The sequence below is a fragment of the Cotesia glomerata genome, linkage group LG2 (genome assembly GCF_020080835.1).
Source record: "Cotesia glomerata isolate CgM1 linkage group LG2, MPM_Cglom_v2.3, whole genome shotgun sequence".
NCBI lineage: Eukaryota > Metazoa > Arthropoda > Insecta > Hymenoptera > Braconidae > Cotesia > Cotesia glomerata.
In genome coordinates this window covers 19517661-19530660 of record NC_058159.1, presented here as the reverse complement: position 1 = coordinate 19530660, position 13000 = coordinate 19517661, and the positions used below count along the sequence as shown (strand labels likewise).

Sequence of the window (13000 nt, the reverse complement as noted above, 5' to 3'; positions counted from 1 at the left end):
GACGAGCCATCATCCTACCGACCACTCTGCATGCTGGATACAGCGGGTAAGATATTAGAGCGTATAATGCACCAACGAATAGAAGCAGTCGTCGATCCACTCCTAGCAGAAGGCCAGTATGGTTTCCGGAAAGGACGATCAACGCTGGATGCGATCAATCTGGTGGTCGATACAGCTAAGGAGGCAATCGCTGGAAAGAGATGGGAACGTGGCAGAAAGAAGTATTGTTTAGTGGCTGCCTTGGACATCAAAAATGCCTTCAATTCCGCTAACTGGGACTGCATCTAGTGCAGCCAGATCGTAGGTAGAAGTTACCCTTTCCCTAGACCTCTACCCACACGCCACACAATGATACACTACTGTATCCGTGAGCGAGCAGCGTCGATGTTGCTCGGAAGGAGCCGAGAGCGACCGAAGTCCGTTGCCCCTCGCGCGCCAAAGTTCCACCACCAAACCGCCAGCATTTACTCCAATACATAGAAGCTGAGCACGTTCGTGAGTCGGCAAGCCAAAAGTGAGGCTTGGAAAAAAATGAAGTCAGCGCGAGGATCCTCGCGTGTGACGTCATGCGTCAAATTTTTTATGTTTTCAGGTTCTTCTTTTATAAATTATAATAATAATAATAATAATAATAATAATAATAATAATAATAATAATAATAATAATTATTATTATTATTATTATTTATCATTAATAATTGTTATTACGGTTAATTCTTACTCGGAATTCCTAAATGCAAGTTAAATATAAGTTACCACTGTGTCCCTGTAAGATGCCTTGATAGGCGCGCGGTAAATCTTTTGGCTCGGGTGCCTAAAGTACCGGGTTCGAGAACTCGGCAATTTTTTTTTTTTCAAGCAAAAATTTTTTTTATTTTGTTTTTTTAATACAAATTATTGTTATTACTTGTTTTATTTTTTTTTTTTTGCTTATAATTAAATATTTACACAAGCAAACGTATAAAATTTATTATTAAAATTGTAATTATTGTTTTATTGTTATTCTTACTATTATTATTATTATTGTTATCATTATCATTATTATTATTGTTAATATTATGGTTAATAGTTAATGATAACTTGAAATTCCTAAACGCAATTTAAATATAAGTTTACTCATACTCAGTAAGCTGCCTTGATAGGCGCGCGGTAAATCTTTTGGCTCGGGTGCCTAAAGTACCGGGTTCGAGAACTCGGCAATGTTTTTTTTATTTTGTTTTTTTAATACAAATTATTGTTATTACAATGCCTTTCAATGATTCGTACCGGTCAAGAATTTTACGGAAAATGGAAACATCAAAATTTGGCCAACTCTAAATAAAGAGATCACTAAGTTAAAAATTTATATAAATATTATATTAGAAATAATGAAAAAATTATTTGTCTAAATAAGGATAATTCAAAATTTCGATATCAATAAAGGTAGTAATGTAAAAATTTAGTCACCAGAAAAATTGGAATTATTTTAAAAAAGATAAGCATAAAATTATAAAATTTAAAAATACGATATCTATGAAATTAGACAAATCATAAAACAAACAAGTGAAATGACAGATATTTGAAAAAATGGAGAAGAATAAATTTAGACAAGTTAATAAAAAGATAACTGAAAATTTAGAAATATAAAAAAATTGACAGTTTTAATTATTCGTAAACTTAAAAAATATCCATCTCTAAATATAGACCAGTAAATTTAGATATCTTTAATTTTGGACATCTCTAAATATTTACAAATATAAATTTTTACAATTTTTAACAAAGACGATTAAAAACACAGTAATCATACAAAATAAGTACTAAGAAATTTAAAATACAAAAGATAGCTAAAAATTAATTAATTTTCCTGTGACCGCTGCTCCAGGAAGTTATAAAGTTATTTGCGATCAATTGTCCTGTTATTTTTAAAACACACCAAGATTTTGCTTTTAATCTTAGTAAAAAATATTTTCGAGGGCCCGGAACTACCAACAGCTCCTGTGACCGCTGCTCCAAGAAGTTGTAAAATTATTTGCGTTCGATTGTCCTGTAATCTAAAAAATACACCAAGATTTTGCTTTTAATCTTGGTAAAAAATATTTATGTAGACCCGAAACTGCCAACAGCTCCTGTGACCGCTGTTCCAGGAAGTTGTAGGTTATTTGCGATCGATTGTTCTGTAATTTTAAAAACCGACAGAGATTTTACTCTGTCTAAAAGAGGTTGTCTAAAAGACAATCGATCAAAAATAACCTACAACTTCCTGGAACAGCGGTCACAGGAGCTGTTGGCAGTTTCGGGTCTACATAAATATTTTTTACCAAGATTAAAAGCAAAATCTTGGTGTATTTTTTAGATTACAGGACAATCGAACGCAAATAACTTTACAACTTCTTGGAGCAGCGGTCACAGGAGCTGTTGGTAGTTCCGGGCCCTCGAAAATATTTTTTACTAAGATTAAAAGCAAAATCTTGGTGTGTTTTAAAAATAACAGGACAATTGATCGCAAATAACTTTATAACTTCCTGGAGCAGCGGTCACAGGAAAATTAATTAATTTTTAGCTATCTTTTGTATTTTAAATTTCTTAGTACTTATTTTGTATGATTACTGTGTTTTTAATCGTCTTTGTTAAAAATTGTAAAAATTTATATTTGTAAATATTTAGAGATGTCCAAAATTAAAGATATCTAAATTTACTGGTCTATATTTAGAGATGGATATTTTTTAAGTTTACGAATAATTAAAACTGTCAATTTTTTTATATTTCTAAATTTTCAGTTGTCTTTTTATTAACTTGTCTAAATTTATTCTTCTCCATTTTTTCAAATATCTGTCATTTCACTTGTTTGTTTTATGATTTGTCTAATTTCATAGATATCTTATTTTTAAATTTTATAATTTTATGCTTATCTTTTTTAAATTAATTCCAATTTTTCTGGTGACTAAATTTTTACATTACTACCTTTATTGATATCGAAATTTTGAATTATCCTTATTTAGACAAATAATTTTTTCATTATTTCTAATATAATATTTATATAAATTTTTAACTTAGTGATCTCTTTATTTAGAGTTGGCCAAATTTTGATGTTTCCATTTTCCGTAAAATTCTTGACCGGTACGAATCATTGAAAGGCATTGTAATAACAATAATTTGTATTAAAAAAACAAAATAAAAAAAACATTGCCGAGTTCTCGAACCCGGTACTTTAGGCACCCGAGCCAAAAGATTTACCGCGCGCCTATCAAGGCATCTTACAGGGACACAGTGGTAACTTATATTTAACTTGCATTTAGGAATTCCGAGTAAGAATTAACCGTAATAACAATTATTAATGATAAATAATAATAATAATAATAATAATAATAATTATTATTATTATTATTATTATTATTATTATTATAATTTATAAAAGAAGAACCTGAAAACATAAAAAATTTGACGCATGACGTCACACGCGAGGATCCTCGCGCTGACTTCATTTTTTTCCAAGCCTCACTTTTGGCTTGCCGACTCACGAACGTGCTCAGCTTCCATGTATTGGAGTAAATGCTGGCGGTTTGGTGGTGGAACTTTGGCGCGCGAGGGGCAACGGACTTCGGTCGCTCTCGGCTCCTTCCGAGCAACATCGACGCTGCTCACTCACGGATACAGTAGTGTATCATTGTGTGGCGTGTGGGTAGAGGTCTAGGGAAAGGGTAACTTCTACCCACGATCTGGCTGCACTGACTGCATCATGCGAGCTCTCGAAAATAAAGAAGTGCCAGGATACCTGCGCAGAATGGTAGCAAACTACTTTACAGACAGAGTCCTCAAATATGACACTAAAAACGGTCCAAGGGAGTACGAAATAACCGGAGGAGTGCCACAGGGCTCGGTTTTGGGTCCTTTGCTGTGAAACATCATGTATGATGGTCTCCTGAGAGTTGCATTACCATCAGAAGTGAAACTTGTTGCATATGCCGGTGATGTAGCGGTAGTGATTGTCGCGAAACACTTGGAAGAGATCAATCTGGCTTTCGATATCACATTTAGCCGGATTAATCTATGGATGGAGATGATGAGGTTGGAGTTAGCTAAGCACAAAACTGAAGCTGTGCTCATCACCAGCAGAAAGATCGTAGAAAACATCAAGCTGAATGTCGGCGAGCAGAAGATCGCATCGCAACCATTTATCCGATATCTGGGGGTGACGCTGGATGCCCGACTGAACTTTAAACAACAGGTTGAACACGTAAGCTCTAAAGCATCAGCGGTGGTAACTAGCCTATCAAGACTGATGCCGAATGTTGGAGGCCCGAAGCAGAGCAGGAGACTATTGCTGTCGTCAGTAGTCACATCAGTGCTCACATATGGAATATCCGTTTGGGCAGACGCGCTGGAGACCCAATAATCATGGAGGAAAGCCGGACCGGTCTACCGATTAAGTGCACTGAGAGTTGCAAGCGCCTTCCGCACAATATCCGAGGAGGCAGTGTGCGTCATTTCTGGAACTCTGCCTCTTAGAGTCCTAGCTGAGGAAAGACGGAACCTATACCACCGAAAGAGGTCATCTACACTGAGCGCTGAAGAACTGAGAACTGAAGAGCGACAACATAGTATAGCAAGATGGCAACAACTATGGGATGCTGCGGAGAAGGGAAGATGGACTCATCGACTTATACCAAGGATTGACCTTTGGCTTAACCGGAATCACGGCGAGGCCAACTACTATCTGACCCAGATGTTGTCAGGACACGGCTGATTCCGGGAGTACCTTTATCGCTTTAAGCACGATAATTCCCCAGAGTGTCCGTCTTGCCCAAGAGTTGCTGAAAATGCGGAGCACGTTTTCTTTGAGTGCCCTCGTTTTAACCCACAGCGTGATGAGTTAGAGAAGATCCTGAACAAGAAAATCATACCAGAGTCAATAGTAGAAGAAATGCTGTCATCCGTAGCTGCCTGGAACGCCACAAGCACGTTTACCACCGAAGTGCTTACAGAGCTGCGTTCCATTGAAAGAAAAAGGGCAAATGACAGAAACTAAAAGGAAGGAAAAATAACACCTTAGCCACCAGAAGGAATAGCAGTAGCTAGATCCTCCCCTCACGAAGTAATGCCTGACGGCGGTTTCCATGAGGGATTAGAGGAAAGAAAAAAAGGGGTTTAGGGTTTAGTAGGTAGGGGCGTTAGCGTCGAGTTTTAGTATGACGCTGCGTCGAGTCGCCACATATCCAGGCCGAACAGCTATGCCTGAAATCCGTAAAAAGGATTCCCCCCCTAAGATAAAAAAAAAAAAAAAAAAAACATACATACATACATACATACATACATACATACATACATACACACATACATACATACATGCATACATACATACATACATACAGACATACAGACACTATCGCGGGAATGGTCAGGGAAGCTTTCTAGGACTTCAAAACGTCGAGATCTGATGGAAACTCGATTTTCGAAAAACGTGATGAAAACAATAACTTCCCGATATTTGAAAATTTTTAATTTTCTTAGCGGGAAGTTAAAAATTATCAAAATTAAATATTTTGATGTTTTTTTTTCATTTGAAAATTCAAAAATTTACAATTTCAAAAATATTCAAATTATGATATTCTGAATTTTTAACTTCCCGCTAAGAAAAGCAAAGATTTTCAAAAATCGGAAAGTTATTGTTTTACCCCATTTTGCAAAAATCGTGTTTTCATCAGATCTCGAAGTTTTAAGGTCATAGGAGGTTTCTCTGACCTCCGCGATGTTGTCACTATGCCTGTATGTGTGTGTGTGTGTGTGTGTGTGTGTTTTTTTTTTTTTTTTTTTTTTATCTTAGGGGGGGGAATCCTTCTTACGGATTCCAGGCATAGCTGTTCGGCCTGGATATGTGGCGACTCGACGCAGCGACATACTAAAACTCGACGCTAACGCCCCTACCCACTAAACCCTAAAACCCCTTTTCTTCTTTCCTCTAATCCCTCATGGAAACCGCCGTCAGGCATTACTTCGTGAGGGGAGGATCTAGCTACTGCTATTCCTTCTGGTGGCTAAGGTGTTATTTTTCCTTCCTTCTAGTTTCTATCATTTGCCCTTTTTCTTTCAATGGAACGCAGCTCTGTAAGCACTTCGGTGGTAAACGTGCTTGTGGCGTTCCATGCAGCTTCGGATGACAGCATTTCTTCTACTATTGACTCTGGTGTGATTTTCTTGTTCAGGATCTTCTCTAACTCATCACGCTGTGGGTTAAAACGAGGGCACTCAAAGAAAACGTGCTCCGCATTTTCAGCAACTCTTGGGCAAGACGGACACTCTGGGGAATTATCATGCTTAAAGCGATAAAGGTACTCCCGGAAACAGCCGTGTCCTGACAACATCTGGGTCAGATAGTAGTTGGCCTCGCCATGATTCCGGTTAAGCCAAACGTCAATCCTTGGTATGAGACGGTGTGTCCATCTCCCTGTTGTCGCGGCGTCCCACTGCGATTGCCATCGCGCGATGCTGTTCTGCCGTTCTTTAGCTCTGAGTTCCTCGGCACTTTGTGCGGTTGTCCTCTTTCGTTGGTAAAGGTTACGTCTTTCCTCAGCTAGGACTTTGAGCGGCAAAATTCCGGAAATGACACACACTGCTTCCTCTGATATTGTTCGAAAGGCGCTGGCTACTCTTAGCGCGCTTAGTCGGTAAACTGGACATGCTTTCCTCCATGATTCTTGGATCTCAAATGCGTCGGCCCAAATGGATATACCATATGTGAGGACCGATGTAACTACTGATGATAGCAATGACCTCCTTGTCTGCTTCGGGCCACCGATGTTGGGCATCAATCGTACTAGGTTGGCTACTACTGCTGATGCTTTGGTGGTCACGTGTTCAACTTGTTGTTTAAAGTTAAGTCGGGCATCGAGCATCACTCCCAGATATCGAATGAATGGTTGGGATGTGATTTCTTGGTCTCCGACGTTTAGATTGATCGTTTCCACCACTTTTCTGCTAGTGATAAGTACAGCCTCGGTCTTCTGTTTAGCCAGTTGTAAATTTACTGTGTCCATCCACTGGTTAATTCGCTCAAAGGTGATAGCGAACATATGTTTTATCTCATCAAGATGCTTGGCGATGTGTGTGTGTGTGTGTGTGTGTGTGTGTGTGTGTGTGTGTATGTGTGTGTCGGTTTTGAAGTTATAAGGCTTCACACGCTTATAACTTTTGAAGGACTAAACCGATTTCATCGCGGTTGATGTCATTCGAAAGGGCTTGACCAAAATTAGATTTCCTGTGAATTTAAACCGAGTCAGATCGATAGATTTTGAGAAATTTTGAAAAATCTCAAAAAACTTATCTTCAAAAGGCCACGTCAATCGCCACCGGTCCAGTCAGAATCGGTTAATTTGTTCGAGAGATGTCGTGAACGAAAGAAAACCGAAAAAATTGTTCTTTAGGAATCACTCCGAAATTTCTACTTTAATCAATTTAAACTTCAAGATTCTTTGTGAGGCTTAAAAAACTGCGTCGAATGCCGCCAACCGCGTGAAAATCGGTTCATTCATTCAAAAGTTTTTACTGTTTGAAAATTAAAAAAATAATGTGTTATCAAACTTCAATCAGACTTTTGAGCTCAAAGAGCTCAAAAGCATAGAAAAGCTATCTTTTTGAGCTCGGAGAGCTCAAAATATTCCATAAATTATATTTTGTAGCTCGAATAGCTTAAAAACATCATAAGTGCAATTTTAAGGGGGTATTCTGGTCTAGAAATTTGAAAAAATCGATTTTTTTTTTGCATATTTTCAAAGTTTAGACCCTTAAAAATATGTCCTTAAATGGATTTTTCAAAATTCGAATTATTTTCGAAGATACAGTCGATTTTGTGACGCAGCATCTAAGCCAGCCGATCGTCGCGAATCACACAATAAACAGTGGCAGTTCCTGGAAGACTTGAGCACTCGTTCTTTCCAAGAACTCTTTTGTTTTCGACATAAGCCTTCATATATATTCAATATATATTTTTATACTTCTATATATACCTTTATACATACTTAATATACTAGGAATATACATACTAAATATACCAGGAACTGTTCAATGCAAAAGTTATAATGTTGATATTGTTTATCATTTATTATTCTGTTCAGTTTAGTTTCAATCTTGAAGCGAAGTAGACAAGTGCTCTGTGGATAGTTTTGTGAAATAATAAATTTTGTTTTTTTTATTTGCTTAAAAATGGATAGAAAAAGTGCGCGGGGGAGCAGTAGTCGTCCAGATAGGCACAAGAAGAAACAATTTTCATCAAATCAATTTACCGCTGAAAAAGATTGTAGTTATACGAGTGCTTCCACAGCAAAGTTAAAAAAGTTTGGAGATGAGGAAATAGTTATTAACAAAAATTTTGGGTACTGTCTTCTGGAATTTTTCTCAGTTTTTCAAACTCTCTCAACTTTAATTGTGTGTGCTACCTGCAAAGAAGAAATTAAATTTTCTCAAACGACACCACGCGGTTTAGGATTTAAAATTACATTACAGTGCAGTTGTGAAAATGTTCGATACATTCAATCATGTCCGTTGGTGAACAAAGCTTATGAAATTAATCGCCGGATCGTTACAGCTATGAGACTTTTAGGAGTAGGAAGAGAAGGAATAAATATTTTTTGTAGTGTCATGGATATATGCAAAGGTTTATGTATCAGTACTTACTACAGTTGTCTTGATAATTTACATACAGCCGCAAGTGCAATTTACGATCAGCTAATATCAAAAGCTGTAAAAGAAGAGCAAGAATTATTATCAGAATTTGAGCCTAATGAAAATCCAAAACACTTGACGGTTTCTGGAGATGGCATCTGGAAGAAGCGAGGGTTTACTTCACTTTTTGGCGTTACAACCCTTATTGGTAAATACAGTAAAAAAGTTATCGATACTGTCGTAAAATCTAGTTTTTTCCAAGGCTGTAACTTGTGGAAAGAAAAGAAGAAATCTGATCCTCAAGCTTATCAAGATTGGTATGAGGAACATGAAGATTCATGTGCCATCAATCATCGGGGAAGTGCTGGGAAAATGGAGGTAGATGCTGTTGTCGAGATGTTCAACAGATCGGTCGAGAAGCACAGGGTAAAGTACATAAAATATATTGGAGATGGAGACTCCAAGACATTTAAAAGGTATTCTTGATATCAACCCGTATGATGATGATCCAGTCGTAGAAAAAAAAGAGTGTGTTGGGCATGTCCAGAAACGTATGGGTTCCAGGTTGCGTAAAGCAAAAAAAGACAATAGTGGTATTGGCGGCAGAGGAGCTGGTAAATTGACAGATAAAGTAATCAATGAGTTGAGTTTATACTACGGTCTGGCAATTCGTCGGCATCCTGATTGTTTGCAGAGTATAAAGAATGAAATATGGGCTACTTATTATCATAAAAGTTCAAGCGATAAGAATCCACAACACATGTACTGCCCAACTGGTTCGTCAAGCTGGTGTAAATGGCAACAAGCCTCAGCTGAGAACACTCTTGAAGAGTTTGTCCACGAACATCCCCCCCTGGATGAAAAAGTACTGAAAGTAATTGAGCCCATTTATACCAGTTTATCGTCTGACGATTTACTCCATCGATGTTTGGGATCCGAAACTCAAAATAACAATGAATCGCTCAATTCATTAATATGGACTTTTGCTCCCAAGCATATTCACGCTGGATCTCAAACAATTCAAATTGCGAATTATTTAGCTGTTGCCATTTTTAATGAAGGTTATTTACCCATCTTAAAAATGATGGAACTTATGGGCATCACCGTTGGTACTGAAGCTCATTCATTTGCTATCAGACGTAACGAAGTTCGGATTGAGCGCTCTGAGCTACGAGCTACTGCTGCTTCCAAAGAAGGCAGAACAGCTCGATTAGCTGAAAGAACTTCACAAAACATCGAATATGAAGTTGAGGAAGGCCCAATGTATGGATCTGGAATCGCCGATTAATCCAAAGTGAGTATTGAATGTTATTATACGAGTTATTCTACAATAATTGTTTCTCAAACTTTAAACGCGTTTTTCTCAAAACTACTTTTTTTGAAGTGGTTGACATGATATCTCAAGTTCTACCCGACCGATTCTTTTGAAATTTGGTGGGAATCTTTTTTATATATCTCTCTATCGCGTCTGTCTTGAATTTTAAAAAATTTCAATTTGGAGTATTTTTAAAAAATTCGAAAAGGTCAAAAAAAGGGGGTAAAAAAAAAATTGATATTTCATGTCGACGCCATTTTGTGAATTTTTTTTTTTTTCTTGACTAAGGTCAACGCGATAGCGACATCTTTACAGATTGAGAATTTTTCAAATTTTTTTGTTTCAGATCACTACAAGGGCTGGAATCATGTCAACCAGAGTGCACCGTTTTTTTTGTAGCCCCCACTTCACCGACCTGTAATTTATCCAATTTATCATTTTTTTTTTTTTTTCAATTTTTTTTTATATTCTTGAAACGTTAATAAACATCATATAAAAAAACCGATAGTAAAAATGTTCTTAATTTTTTTTTTATGTTAGTTTGAAAAATGCCTAAAATTTAGGCTTCTAGACCAGAATACCCCCTTAAGGGCCTATAGGTATGGAATTAACGGGAAGTTGCAGGGATGGCCTTCAGGGTCAACCATTTTCCTAATTTTTTTTTTTTTAATTCATTCTATTTTTATCGCTCTTTTGGAAAAAAGATATTTCAATCACCGGAAAAAATCGCATTGTCACCATTTCATTCAAAAACACCTAAAATCGTCAATTTTAAACTTTTAAATGAAAAAAAAAAAAACATAAAAATATATCATTTTTATACTTTTGATCATCTTTATCATAATCCTCCGTGAAGAACAATTTGAAAAAAAAAAATTTTCAAAAAAATAAATTTTTCAATTTTTTATGCTCAGTAGAAACATTTTGGCCAATAAGGAAAAAAATTTTTTTTTTTAAGAAATAAAAATTTTTCTTTTCTCAATTCGTTTTTAAAATGTAGGAATTACATTTCTAAATATGTAAATTTGACAGTTATTGCTTGGTAGGAGTGAAACTGTTATTCTAACAGCTTTGACAGAACTTTATTGTCGTGTATCATTCTAGGAAACTATATTTTCTAAGCTCATAAAATGTATTTATGTAGCACACATTTATAAATAAATAATATGAGAAACGAACTATTACGCAAAAATTGAAGAATTTGTTTAATTTAGCTGCTAAATTGTCTGAGATGTTAAAGATACAGTTGTATCTTAGTTGGGTGTTTGAATATTGTGAAGAAACAATAATAAGATGCCACAGACTCAAATAGCAAGACAGGAAACATTCATAGGAGTGGCAATGCGCCATATGAGAACTTATATTAAGGAATTGGCCCAACACCAACTTTTGAAAAAGCGGAAAGGAAATGCGTTGTTGCAAGATGTTCGTAAATGGACCAAATCGAAAACATACAAAGTAACTTATAAGTATGGATAGGAAGTTGTTAGAATTTTAAGAAAGACTGTTCACAAAACATCTCTATTTGAGAAAGAAAAATATAAATACTACACTTGACAAGCTACATTTTGTGGCCAATATGTAGAAAAATATTTAGAAAAACGTTAAAAAATTAGAAGCAAAAAAACATATGATTACCAATGATCAATATACTGAAAATCCTTATAATTATACCTAAATAATTTTTATGAAGTTAGCTGACCCGGTGAACTTCGTATCACCTACAATATATTTTATTACACCTTTCGATCAGCGATTCTCAATCTTCAAACTTTAATCTACTTCGATGAAGAATAAATACTAGCTGTATGAAGTGTGGTTAGAATTTTGTCAACTTATTCAATGAAACTCGCTTCTTATTATCGCCTGAAAATCACGATCCCAAAAAATCAACACTGAATTTATGAAACTTTTTTTTGTCGATATATACACACGGAAAAAAAAGTATTGCTATTATAGCGATCCAGTAGATCGTGAACGAAGTATCGTGATTAGCTCAAAACAGTATTGTCATATTCACCATACGAATACAGTTATGCTCGAAACAGTGAATACTGAATACCACGCTCAACTGTATTAGGGATAGGAAAGTCGACTCTGACTTTAGTCAAGAATCGATCTTTTCATAAAAATAATCGACTTTTTAGAATCGACTTGAACTTGTCTCGAGTCGATTAAAATCGATTCTCACTCGATGACTTCAACTTTTTTTAAACAATACTTAACACATGATGGTAGTATAGTTTGTACCGTTTTCATGAATCGACTCTTCCATTTTTTTTCTATGACTTTGTTAAACTGACCTCTAGTTGCTGGTTGGATCATAATAAATATTATCGCTGGTATCCTTGGTAACTATTTTAAATAAGTATAACCGACTCTGACTTGAATATCATTTCTACATATTTATAATCAGTCTGTACTGTCATGGCTCCTAGTTTTATCTGGAATTATTGCTCAAAAACTAACCATGGTAATAAAATTAAGTGTAATATCTGTGAAAAGGAATTTTTATTCAATAAGAGTACATCAACTATGATGAAGCACCTGCAATCGTTACATAAAATTGATGCTCCACCAAACAAAAATACTCTATCGCGGAAAAGAGTAAACGACAATGAAGACGATAATTCAGTGATTCCACCTAAAAAGGTAATTAGTTATTTTTACTTAGACTGGTGATCTTATATAAAATATATCATAAATCATAAATAATTCTTAGTTTATTTTCTTCTGTTACTTTTTTTTTCCTTGTAAAAAATTAGTTTATTTTTTTTTAGGCTTTAGTAGCTATTGAATCATCTGCTTCTTCTTCATCAGTTTGTTTACAAAATAAAAGCACTTCAGCTCTTCAGTCAGCTTCCTCATTGAAATTTGATTCTCATCAGGGACCTCTAAATCGCTGTATAAATAATGCTACTTCTTTTGCTGGTATTAATTAGTTTAATTTCTCTAGTTTAGTTAAAAAAATAATTCATCAACTAATATTTTATTTTTTACCTATCAGCTGGAGGCTGGAAACACAACCAAGTTACAACAGCTCTTCTTCAAA

The 13000-nt window shown here is 35.7% G+C and overlaps 1 protein-coding gene across 5 annotated transcripts in view; it reads right to left on the bottom strand.

The window, feature by feature from the left end:
- LOC123259302 (transcription factor EC) overlaps positions 1-13000 on the bottom strand; it is a 435681-nt gene that overhangs the window by 272598 nt on the left and 150083 nt on the right. The window lies entirely within an intron of this gene.